The sequence below is a fragment of the Ostrea edulis genome, chromosome 1 (assembly GCF_947568905.1).
Source record: "Ostrea edulis chromosome 1, xbOstEdul1.1, whole genome shotgun sequence".
Lineage (NCBI taxonomy): Eukaryota > Metazoa > Mollusca > Bivalvia > Ostreida > Ostreidae > Ostrea > Ostrea edulis.
The window spans coordinates 105,247,594-105,259,706 of record NC_079164.1 but is presented as its reverse complement, the minus strand read 5'-3'; the positions used below and the strand labels follow the sequence as shown (position 1 = coordinate 105,259,706).

General features: G+C 36.7%; 2 non-coding genes across 2 annotated transcripts; both read right to left on the bottom strand.

Moving 5' to 3' along the window:
- Nucleotides 1-11,656: 11,656 nt before the first annotated feature.
- Trnat-agu (transfer RNA threonine (anticodon AGU)) lies at nt 11,657-11,730 on the bottom strand. Its single transcript has one exon. It is a non-coding gene; the product is annotated as a tRNA-Thr (tRNA).
- A 70-nt stretch (nt 11,731-11,800) lies between these two features.
- Nucleotides 11,801-11,873, bottom strand: Trnak-cuu (transfer RNA lysine (anticodon CUU)). The gene has a single exon. It is a non-coding gene; the product is annotated as a tRNA-Lys (tRNA).
- Nucleotides 11,874-12,113: the final 240 nt, after the last annotated feature.

Here is a 12,113-nt window from a genome sequence, read left to right as displayed (position 1 = left end):
GTACAAAATGTTGCTTTTCTTTAGGAAACAAAAGCGGTGAAAGTATAAAATCTCCAATAAACCACCCAACGTACATATAACAATAGTTTTTTATGTCAAGGGGTTAAGTACAAATTTTAAGACAACTACGTGTGGAGTAACTTTAAAGTTGCTATTATAATCATGATGCATACAGGAATAAATCGATTGATTGATTGTATCGTGTTTAACGTTCCTCTCGAGAATGTTTCACTCATATGGAGACGTTGCAAGAATAAAGAAGAGTAATGTAAAAGGACTAGTATATGAACTTATCTCATACGACAGAGGAATTACACAGTTAGTGGCTTTACTAGGTTCATTGACATCATAGGGAAACCCAGTCTGCTGATACAGCTGCACTTATCCTGCAGAGTCATTTCTATGTATTGATAATAGAGCTGAAAAAAAGTCTAGGCTTCAAGTAGGACCGGAATGCACGCTGGTATGTTATGGCAGGTCATGCTCCAAACTGCATAATTTTTAAAATCTGTCCTACACAGAGAGAGGGATCTACTAACTGTTAAAAAGCTATTTTGGTTGTTTATATGAGAACATTTTGTATCATAACAATAAATAATAATAATACACTTATATAGCGCCTTATCTAAAAATACTCTAAAGCGCTGTACAACATACTAAAATTTACAATTGATAATTAAAAGAAAAAACCCATAGAATACACAACGAATAACTACATGACAAACATGCACTTCCGTATGACGTCATTGCATGACTGTTATGAATAGATCACGGATGTACCTTAATAGAAAATGGAAAAGTAGCACACTACCCCAGAATTTAAATATTAGTCTAACTGGCGATAATGACGGTAAAACACCCATAGTTTATCAGAATTACTGATAGAATCCTACTACTTTCAGTCAGAAATAATTATTAAAAAGAGGGGCCTCCGTGGCGGCGTGGTTAGAGCATCGCGCTCTAAATCACACGGCCTCTCACCTCTGCTCGGCGCGGGTTCGAATCCCGCTCGCGACGGTAAGTGAATTTACTTGCGGAAGGTCAGTGGTCCCTTCCCAGGTACATTGTATCTGGGTTCTCTCTTCCACCAATAAAAAACTGGGCGCCACCATATAGGTAAAAAAAATTGTTATGTGTGGCGGAAAACATCCATCAATCAATTACTAAACATTTAAACACGAAACCATCGAGCCCATGTTTTACATTTTGCACTGATGCTATGCGGTTTTCTTTAAAAGTTTTCTTAACAGTAATTTTCGTGTACATTAGTTTATGACCTTTCACACGGTGTGAAAAAAGTATGTGGCGTAGTGTGCTACTTTAGCAGTTTTATTTCAGTGTGTGACAGAGGAAAATCGGATCGACATGCTAAATGGAATGTTTTCCCCGTTAAACAAAGTTGTCAATGAATGAAATCAACATACCTTCATAATATCAATAATTCTCAGCATTTCACATATATATCCCATGTCATATATTTCAAATACTCCATATTTTGTTGATATTTACACGGCACACTTTACTTTACATGTTTCAACGTCACTCGATGTATAGTTATGACGTCATCAGTTTACTTTCATATTTGTTGCATGACTGACCATGCCATGTGCGTTTTTACAACGTTTTTATTGAACTGAATCATAACAGAACAATCAACACATAAGACAATACACATTCAATCAAACGCATCGGGGACGCTGAGCGGCATATGGTAAAAGTAGAATACATTACATCCTTCCCTTCAAGATTGATATCATTATCACACACACACACACACACACACACACACACACACACACACACACACACATATATATATATATATATATATATATATATATATAACTTTAAAATATGTAAGAAAATTTACCAATATAAAATTTTGAGTCTTAACTTTAAAAACAATCAGATCAAAATTTAAATAACAAAATGTCCTGAAGAATCCGAGTCATCCTTAAGAATTCCAGCTCTTGAGAATCTTGAGACTAGACATCACGGAATAGCAAACAAATTAAACAAACACATATATAGCACTTTTCACAAATACACTATTTTCACAATACGATTAACTGGCTTTTCACAAAAATACTATCTTCACAACACAATTAATTGGCGAAGTCCTCAAATTTCTTTGGCAGCTTCACAACGCGTCCTGATTGGGTAACAACGCAAGACGACGACTGAACTGTTTCAGCATATTTTGGTGAGTCTGATTATTGTGGTGTGCTCCTGGCATTCTGTGGATTTTCATCAGATGATTCTTTGCTTATTGTTGAATTGGACGAGTCAGAGATTTCTGTTTCTGTGGGGTTCTCATAATGGTTGAATTGAGCTGCGGTTGGTCTTAAATGTTTACGATTTTGTCTGAATTTGGATCCATCCTTGGTTTTGACTATATACTAGGATCTGTTGCAGTGTCCATTCATCATATTTCCAGGTACCCAGTCTTTTCCATTTTTCATAACTATGTTTTCACCTGCTCTAAGTGGTCGAAGTTTAACTTCTGTTTCCTCTTTCTGGTCTCCATGTGCATCTTGAGATCACTTGAGGAGATTGCTGCTGACAAAAGTGGAGAAGCAGTAGGAAGATCCGTTTTTAGTATCCTGCCTAAGAACATCTGTGCAGGCGATAAGCCCATTTCCTCTATGTTAGTATTGCGATAGTCAAGCATAGCTTTGTATGAGTCTTTGGCTTTACGCAACAAGTTTTTGACTGTTCTAACAGTTCTTTCTGCTTGGACATTGGCTTGCGAAAAACGAGGTTACATGAACAAAACCGTATTCTTTGCTAAAGTCTCTGAACTCTTTGCTGCTGAACTGTGGTCCATTATCAGTAAGGACAATGTCAGGTAGTCCATTTCTGGAAAATTGGGACTTTAAACACTGTATGGTACCATAACTGCTAAGTCCTGGTAATTTTGCAACTTCTGGCCATTTTGAGTTATGATCAACTGATACTAGAAATTGTTGGTTCTCAAACTCAAAGATGCCTGCTGAAATGTTTGCTCATGATCTGTCAGGTACTTCCAAAGGAATAAGTGGTTCCTTCGGGTTTGGTGGAGAGTGTTGTGCACATACCTCACACTGAGACACGATTTTCTCGATGTCTTTGGACTTTCCTGACCAATACATTGCATCTTTGGATCTGCTTTTACACTTCACAGTTCCTAAGTGGGAGTTATGTATCAGGTTCAACATTTCTGCTCTCATCGACTGCGGGATGATCAACTTGTGGCTTTTAAATAAACGTCCATCAACACACGAGATTTCGTCTCGAACATTCCAGTATGTCCTGATCTCATCTGGAACTTCAGCTTTAGAGTCTGGCCATCCCTCTAATACTGTGTCTAGGAGTGACTGCAATTCTGCATCATTTGCTGTAGCTCTCTTGAATTCTTCATACTTTGAAGGAGAAACCGGCAAGTAAGATATCAAGTGAATATCATTTACTGCAATGTCTGGAACAAGCTTTCCCTTTGTTTCACTGAGATATGATCTGCTGCGAGTGTCTGCTAAATTCATTGTTTTCTTTGGATTGTAGATCACATCTAAGTCATACTTCTGTAAACACAACAAAGGTCTTTGTAATCTTGGTGGAGCAGAATGAAGGGGTTTTCTGAATATGCTCTGTAAAGGTTTATGATCACTTTCTATGACAACATGACGTCCAAATATATATTGGTGAAATTTGGTACAGCCAAAAGTGATTGCCAATGTCTCTTTTTCCATTTGAGCATAGTTCTGCTGACTGTCTGTCAATGCTCTAGATCCATAAGCAATGGACTGATTCTCCTGAAGAATACAGGTTCCGAGTCTCTTTGAACTTGCATCCACTGTGAGTACTAAATCTTCATTGGGGTTGTAATATTGAAGTACTGGAGCTTCTGTCACCAGCTTCTTCAGTTTCTCAAAACTCTTCATTTGTTCCTCTTCCCAGTGCCATGCTATGTCTTTCCTGAGTAATTGTCTCAATGGTGCACTAATTTCGGATAAATTTGGAATAAATTTTCCCAAGTATTGCACAGATCCAAGAAATGTCAGTAGCTCTTTCACATTTCCTGGTGGTTTCATCTCTTGTACTGCTCTAATTTTTCTGGTCTCACTCCAGCTTTAGAGAGTTCATGTCCTACATATGTGACTTTGTCTCTGCGAAACTCACACTTTTCTGGATTAAGTTTTAAGTTGAATTTCTTTACGCGATCCAATACATGTCGTAGACGTTCATCATGTTCCTGTCGATCTTTGCACCATACAAGAATATCGTCTATGATGGCTTTACATCCTTCAATGTCCTTCACCATGTCAGAGATCGCTCTCTGGTAGACTTCTGAAACAGATTTGATGCTAAAGGGCATTCTGGTGAAACTGTATCTTCCATATGGTGTGTTAAAAGTGCATAGCTTGGTACTCTGCTCATCAAGTTTGAGCTGCCAAAATCCGGATGTTGTATCAAGTTTGGTAAACATACTAGCATCTCTGATTTGTGTGATGACTTCATCCACTGTCTTAAGTGGGAAATGCTCTCGGAGAATGGCTCTGTTGAGGTTTTGAGGATCTATGCATACACGAATTTTTCCATTGGATTTGATGGGTGTGACCATTGAATTTACCCACGGTGTAGGCTGATCCTGTCTCACAATAACACCATTTGCTTCTATCTTGTCCAGTTCTGCTTTCACTTTATCTTCAAGTGATATTGGTATCTGACGAGGTGCGTGAATGACCGGTGTGACATTTGGATCCACTTTTATAGTGTACGCACCTGGCATGCATCCTAATCCTTCAAAAACTTCACTGTATTTCTCCTGTAAGTCACTTGGTATGCCACTGTTCTCAAGTTGATATACTCTTGATACAAGTCCTAAATTTTCACAGGAATTTACTCCAAGAATTGGTTTGACATCCATTTTAACCACACGAAAATTTAAATGAATTGTTTTGTCTGTGTGTTTGACTGGTAGACTTACAAATTCTGTTGGCTTTATGGTGTGACCTGAATATGATCTCAATGATACGTCAGATGGTTTTATAATGTCTATGCAGTGCATCTTTTCAATTTCATGAAATGGCAACACATTGCACATTGCTCCAGTATCCAGTTGCAAAGTAATCCGTTTTCCATATATTTCTAGTTCTGTAGTCCATGTGTGTTTGTCTATTATGTCGACATACAGGCTTCCCATAAACAGAAATGCATCTCCTCTCTCTGTGTCACTTGAATCTGAGTAGTCTTCTTCCTCGACTAGGCGAACAGACTTCGATTTGCTTTTGTTAGTTTTGGTTCGGCAAACTTGTGCAAAGTGATCTCTTTTGTGGCACTTCTTCCATGTTTGTCCAATGGCTTGACATGGTTTTCCATCATGTTTGTATCCACAAATAGTACCCAGTTTTTCCTGCTTAGAGTCACTGAAACTGTATTTAGGTTGTTGATTTCTATCAGATTTAGCGAAACTTTTCCTGTGCGGTTTACCATACTATATTTCATATCCATTATATAGCAAACTATATTTACAATCTCACATCATCTATACACTGAATGTATTGTGTCTATTAATCTGACGTGCTGTGACACGGGCCCTCGGTTTCCTCGGTCTCATCCGAAGGACCGCTTCATTTAATCACCTCATACGACAAGCAAGGGATATTGAGGACCTTTTATAATCCAGATACCCGAACCGAATGCACAGGATGATGAAAAACATTAAAGGCCTTGTTTCGTATTTAGAGAACTTGCATAATTTTATGAAAAATATTCTTTGTAATATAATTGAAAATGATACTAAATACAATCAAAATTATGAGCATATTTGCAGAGATATTGCGAGTTGAAATTCTAACACAGCAATATATGCATATTTCGATCAGAGATTTATGCTCCATATTACAGTGATGTAATACAGTAAAATATCTGTATCTCGAATATGGTTTATCTCGAATATCCCGCTTGAGTCGAAGTCGACCGCTGGTCCCGGCCTTGTTCCCTATATAAATGATTAAAAAACTTCGGATATTTCGAACACGGTAATCTCGAATACTCCGCTTATGTCGAAGTATTTTCAAGGTCCCATGCCCTAAATTCACCTGGTTTATCTCGAAGTACAGCCATTTTTCCGCTCTGCTTAGCATACCTGGTGTCGTTAAGTCCCATATTCACGCCCACGGCTTCACCAATCGACTGCTAATCCACGCTCGCCTTTTTCGAGTAGACCCAGGTCGCAATAATTGGTTCAACAGCTTGGGTAATTAGTGAGGGGCCTTCCCACATTACGGATTAAGTCCACCGCCAATTATGAACTAATACGCCCGATTCCAGGGACGGTGTTTAAAATGATACACGCTATATCATTAACATGTGGTTTAGATAAACGAACGAAATTGTCGAAGTACGCTTGAAAAAAAAGTAATGCCCATAATTACGAAAACGCATTTGATAATACACGCTTCATCATTACATTAAAAAAATATTCAAGATCGAATTTGGATATCTCGAACCCCTGGATATCGAGGAAGTTTTTTCGAAGTCCCTCGGACTTCGAGATAGAGATATTTTACTGTATGTGACAATTGGAATGAGAAGACCAATTTTAACTCGGCTATTTCCGTAACCGCAAATGAACCTCGTATGTAGATCGATGACATCAGAGTCACATGGTTACGGAAAAGGACGAGCGCGTGATCCGATTGTAAGAAGGCATGATTGATTGTATCTTGTATATATGGAGACATATCTATGAAGGGCTTCAAATTTAGGCTTTAGTCATTGAGCAGTGAGGGATCTTTAGCGTGCCACATTTACTGTGACACGGAACATCCGTTCTTAAGGTCATCTCTAAGGACCCGTGACATTCACACCTGATACCGAGCGTATGGCGATGGAACTGTCACTCCCTGTTTTAACGACTTAGGTCTGTCGTGGCCGGGATTCGAACCTCGGCCTTCCGCTTGTAAAGCGAACGCTCTAACCTCTAGACCACTACGGTGGTCTGACAAGGCATGTAGTCAGCAGGCGGTCATTTAGGTGATAATACAATTATCTTATCAATACAACCGCATTGACATTATTATATGTGTATTTACTAATCAATCAATGGATTATGGTGTATTGTGCGGCATACGGTTGCACCAATATTCAGGGGAAAAAAGTGGTGTGGATTTTAGAGACCGTCCACGCAGATATCAGGCAGTCGCTGTAATAAGGCTGGCACATGCTATTCTCCACAATTTGAATTATACTCAATAAAAGTGAAGATCATATACCAATTTTATCGTATGTAAAGTAAATTTCGTGAAAAACATTGTTAAGGGCCAAAACTTGGCCCATTTCATTTCTCTGAGGAGCCTATATAATCTATAGAAAACGACCAGTTTGGAAAATTAAATAAAACCCAATACAATAAAATTTGTATACAAAGTATAGTCACTATTTAAAGAAAACATCTCAATGATTAAGATGAAACAATAAAATTGCTGGGAAACCATGCTACTGCTGAGTGTTTACCGACAAAAGTAGCCGATGAGCGAGTAATCTGAGTTACCTACCTTTGCGTAAAAAAAATAAAATGACCCAAACTTTGCATAAATTGCAATTTTTGCAGAAAAGAATATTTATTTATAATACATCTACCTTATTTCAATATGATTTATACAAAATGTAAACGTTTAAAGTTTTTTTTAATTATATGGTCAAAATATAAATATTCAGCCCGGATCTTATCAAGGTTTCGTGGGTAAACAAAGATGGCTGACAGGTGATGGAAAAGTGCAGTTTCTATGGCAGTGGTCCTTGTTTTGGGGACTTAACACCTCTTACTAGTTGTTCTAAAGATATAAGCGGGCATTTAAGATATCTGAAAGTTGGAACGCCTTGCAATTCAACCGAGATTGACCTCCTGCTCTACAGATCGGGGTATTTTGATGTAAAACTTATACGGTACCAATTTTGATGCACCAGATGCGCATTTCGACAAATAATGTCTCTTCAGTGATGCTCAACCGAAATGTTTGAAATCCGAAATAACTATGAAGTTTTAGATCTAAATATAGCCAAAAACAGCGTGCCAAACAAGTGGAGCCAAATTCGTCCAAGGATAAGAGCTATGCATGAGGGAGATAATCCTTAATTTTGAAATGAATTTCTAAATTTTATAACAGCAATTAAATATACATCCGTATTTTGATGTAGAGCGATTGTGCAGACGACTTTTACTAGTATGCCAATGGCATCGTGATTCCTTGGGGATTTACTGGAGGCAACCCACCATTAAATGCTGTTATCCATTACATAGAGGAAAATGTAAACCAGACAGAGCTGTGAACTTCAGCGTGTTTAGGGAAATATTTTACCTATTTCAAGAAGTTGTTCCCGTTGGAAGTGGTAATATATCAATGTCGAATTTTCTCTGATCTTTTTCTTAGATAATTCTGTCTTTGGTTGTTTGACAATTTTGATATAAATTCTTATTATGGATCAATGCCAACAATTCATTTGATAAAATTAGTTTTTGTTTGAAAATAATTGTTTGTTTTGTTTTTTTTTTCAATGTAGGAATTTGTAAAACCTGCAGAACACAACACCTCCAAACCGTTGAATCAAGAAACAATGAAATCCTATGCGGACAAGATGAAGAAGGTCAAAAATAATAAAATAGATATGAGTGATAAGTTTTTAGAAAATGTTTTCTGTAAATGTTTTTTTTTTTGTCCTGCAAGCTATGCACATGTAAGCACTGTATGTATAAAAATGGTTATATTTATTCATATAATTAAATATTGTGTGACCATTATAAGGATCACCAAAATATATATATACTATAGTGACTTGGAGCTGTTAAAGGTTGACAGTGTTACTACTAACTGATTACCTTTTTCTTTGTTAAATGGATTATATGTCACTGGGAAACATGACCATGTTATTATTATTGGTTGTATGCCTATGATTAGATGTGTAAAAATACTGCCATAATTTTTAAAAAGCATGTAAAATATATCATTTCAAAATCCATTTTGGTCATCTTCCAAATTTATAGAGAGTAGGGAATTTGGAAGTGATTACTTAAAATGTTTACACACATTAAATTTTATATCCTAAAGATTTTACTGAATTTTCATGTCAGAGATTGAAGACCATGTTAGTGTTGGCCATGCCAAATTTTACACACAGATGGCACATGGTAAAGCAGTAAATTTCAAAGTCAGACCACTCCCTTGCTGAACATGTCAGGAAATTTTACAGTTTCAAAATTTGGCTCTACCCATTTCCTATTATACTCCTACTGGCCTCAGTTTTAAACTTATAGCTCAAGTGTTCTAACACTGGATTTTAAACAATCATAGCTGAGTTATTCCCTTTTGAATCTGCAAAGTGATCATGGTAATAGGCATTATCATTTTATATGCATACATATACAAGTCATTATTAGTTTGTCTTTTCATTTTTAGCTGGGATTCAAGGTTCTACAAGTGTCGCAGCTCAAATTTCTACTCCTCTGTCCTCGATGGAAGCTCCAAAGCCTGGTAAGATAAAAGTTTTCCATGTCAAAAGTGTGATGGCTAATCTCATTTTGAATTCCAGATTGTTTAACACGACAAAAAATCTTATCATGATATGTATGCATGCAATCACCAAAGTTTATTAGTGTAGTAAATATACTAAAGCTTGTTAATGAAATATTTCTAAGTATTGATGCTGTTGATTAACTAAAATGCTAAGTACTGTGCAAACATGAAATCATCATTGGTTTAACTATGAATGATAATGAAATTGTTCTTCTCATGTTGGAATATTTAATTTTGATACTATGATTTTATCAAAACACCCATTTTACTACAGACATGGAAAATAATGATAGTCAAATTACTCTTACTGCAAGCTAATTCTCTGACTGTAGCAGTGAGTATACTTTTATCTTTCAATCATAGATTTTAAATCATTTGTAAATTCAGACCATGGCTCGGCTGACCTTATTGTATTGTCATAATTCATAAAACTTTTTAGCTTCCCTGAGGATGCAGCTCAGAAGAAAGCTTAGGTCATCTCTTGCTTTGGACTAACTGTCTTTCAGATTGTGTCTTTGTGCCGTTCTTAAAAGAATAAACTAGAACGAGTCGACTGGAACTCCATATATATATTCTTTATTCGGGACTTTCCTCATGAGACGAGGGTAAAAAACTATAAAACAAATAAGAAACAATCATAAAACACTGATCAACTTCATCAAAATGTTGGCGAAAACGTGAACACAATAAAAAACACTTTAACCAGTCATGGCTCTATACGTATTACAAACGTATGGTAAACGTATGACAAACGTTTCGAGTGAAAATAGGTCACATTACTGAAAATAAACCATGAAGATTCAGAAAACGATTACACATAATCATACCTATAGAAAAACATCCATATTATTGTAAAGTTATTGTTTACAAAGATATTTAAGCAAACTTACTCCTTAGGGAGGCCCAAATACCCAAAATTTACAGAGACATAAAGCATGCTACGGCGTCACGGAAGTATACACTAAAACACTAGTACACAAACCGGAGTGGCAAAATTCCGGACCGCGACATCACACTCCCCCTCTGATTTCTACCAGAAATCAATATTTTTTAAGTACAAATAATATTTGTATAATAAGAATGAAAACCTTTTCAAAATACCAAAAACTTTCAAATCTTCAACATGTTTCATATAAAATAAAATTAAAAAAATTACACAAGAGTTCAAGTTCTGACTAAGTACCCTAATACTCAAATATTCGAATATGTTCATTCAACCTCTAGAAGTGTTACAAGATCTGTGATAGGTCTAACATACAAAGCACGTCTACCATCCCTAACCACAGCAACTTCAACTTTTCTAACAATACCATCTTTATTAGTATATTCTAATTCTGAATTATCATATTATCATATTCGCTTTCATGAATAATTTCATTTCATTTCAGGAGATAGGCGTATAGGGCTCTTTTGGCTGCTGTTAATTATTTAATCTTCATCTAAATATTCGAAAACACAATGCTTTTGCTATCAAAATTTGGCCCCATAACTTTCTCACCCTCCATATTCAGAATATAACACTCATTCAAACAGTATTCACAGTACTTTCATTAAAATCCTTAAATTTTGATTGTGCAATTAAAATGCTCTCCTCATCAGAAGACAACATGTTGATATGACTTACTACCATACAGTTAGTGAATATAAAACCTGCAGTGCAAAATTACTTACCTGACTCTGTCCAATAAGTGAACAAAAGAAACAGACTTCTACGCAAGACTGGTTCTATCATCAGACTATTCCAAAATAGTTTTTTTTCCATTCTATTTTTATCATTGTCAATGTGTTTACCTGCTTTTGTCCATTCAACAATAGCTGAACAATAGATGTAATGTTTTAAGTAGGATATAAGCCTCAAAATATCCATTCTGTGAAAGGAAAAACTAATCTCAGTCCATCAGGCGTCAGTCAGTTCTTTCTCTCAGCGAATAGACAGTTTTTGGCTTATCTCCTTTACGAAGACGTCACCTTTTAGGCTTATCCTTGGCGCTTTGAATAGAGTGGGTATTGAGAACTGAGGAAAAAGTTAGCAGAGCGTAGTTTCGATCTACGGACTTCTGGGTTATGGGCCCAGCACGCTTCCACTGCGCCACTCTGCTTAAAGGCTCCAGGGGGAGTCGAACCCTCGACCTCCAGTTTACTAGACTGGCGCTCTAACCAACTGAGCTATGGAGCCTTCAGATCACACCACAAGATATGACCTATTTAGAATAAACTGACCCAAGAGAAAAGAAAGAAAAGTTAATCGCCCAACGTGGGGCTCGAACCCACGACCCCGAGATTAAGAGTCTCGTGCTCTACGGACTGAGCTAGCCGGGCTGATTTACCTACTTCTTGCGTAATGAACTGTCGCCTAGGTCCGTTATCAGAAGCGAAAACCACATATATCGATATCTCACGGGCACAATCAATACCTATCTTAAAAATAAACACGAGTACTTCTATTTATAATACTTTTGGTTATGATAAGAACTAAGACTAGATATTAATTTTATATCGATATCTTTAGGGCACAATCAATACATGTGTCCAAATTAGGTCTACACGAGTAGGCCTAAT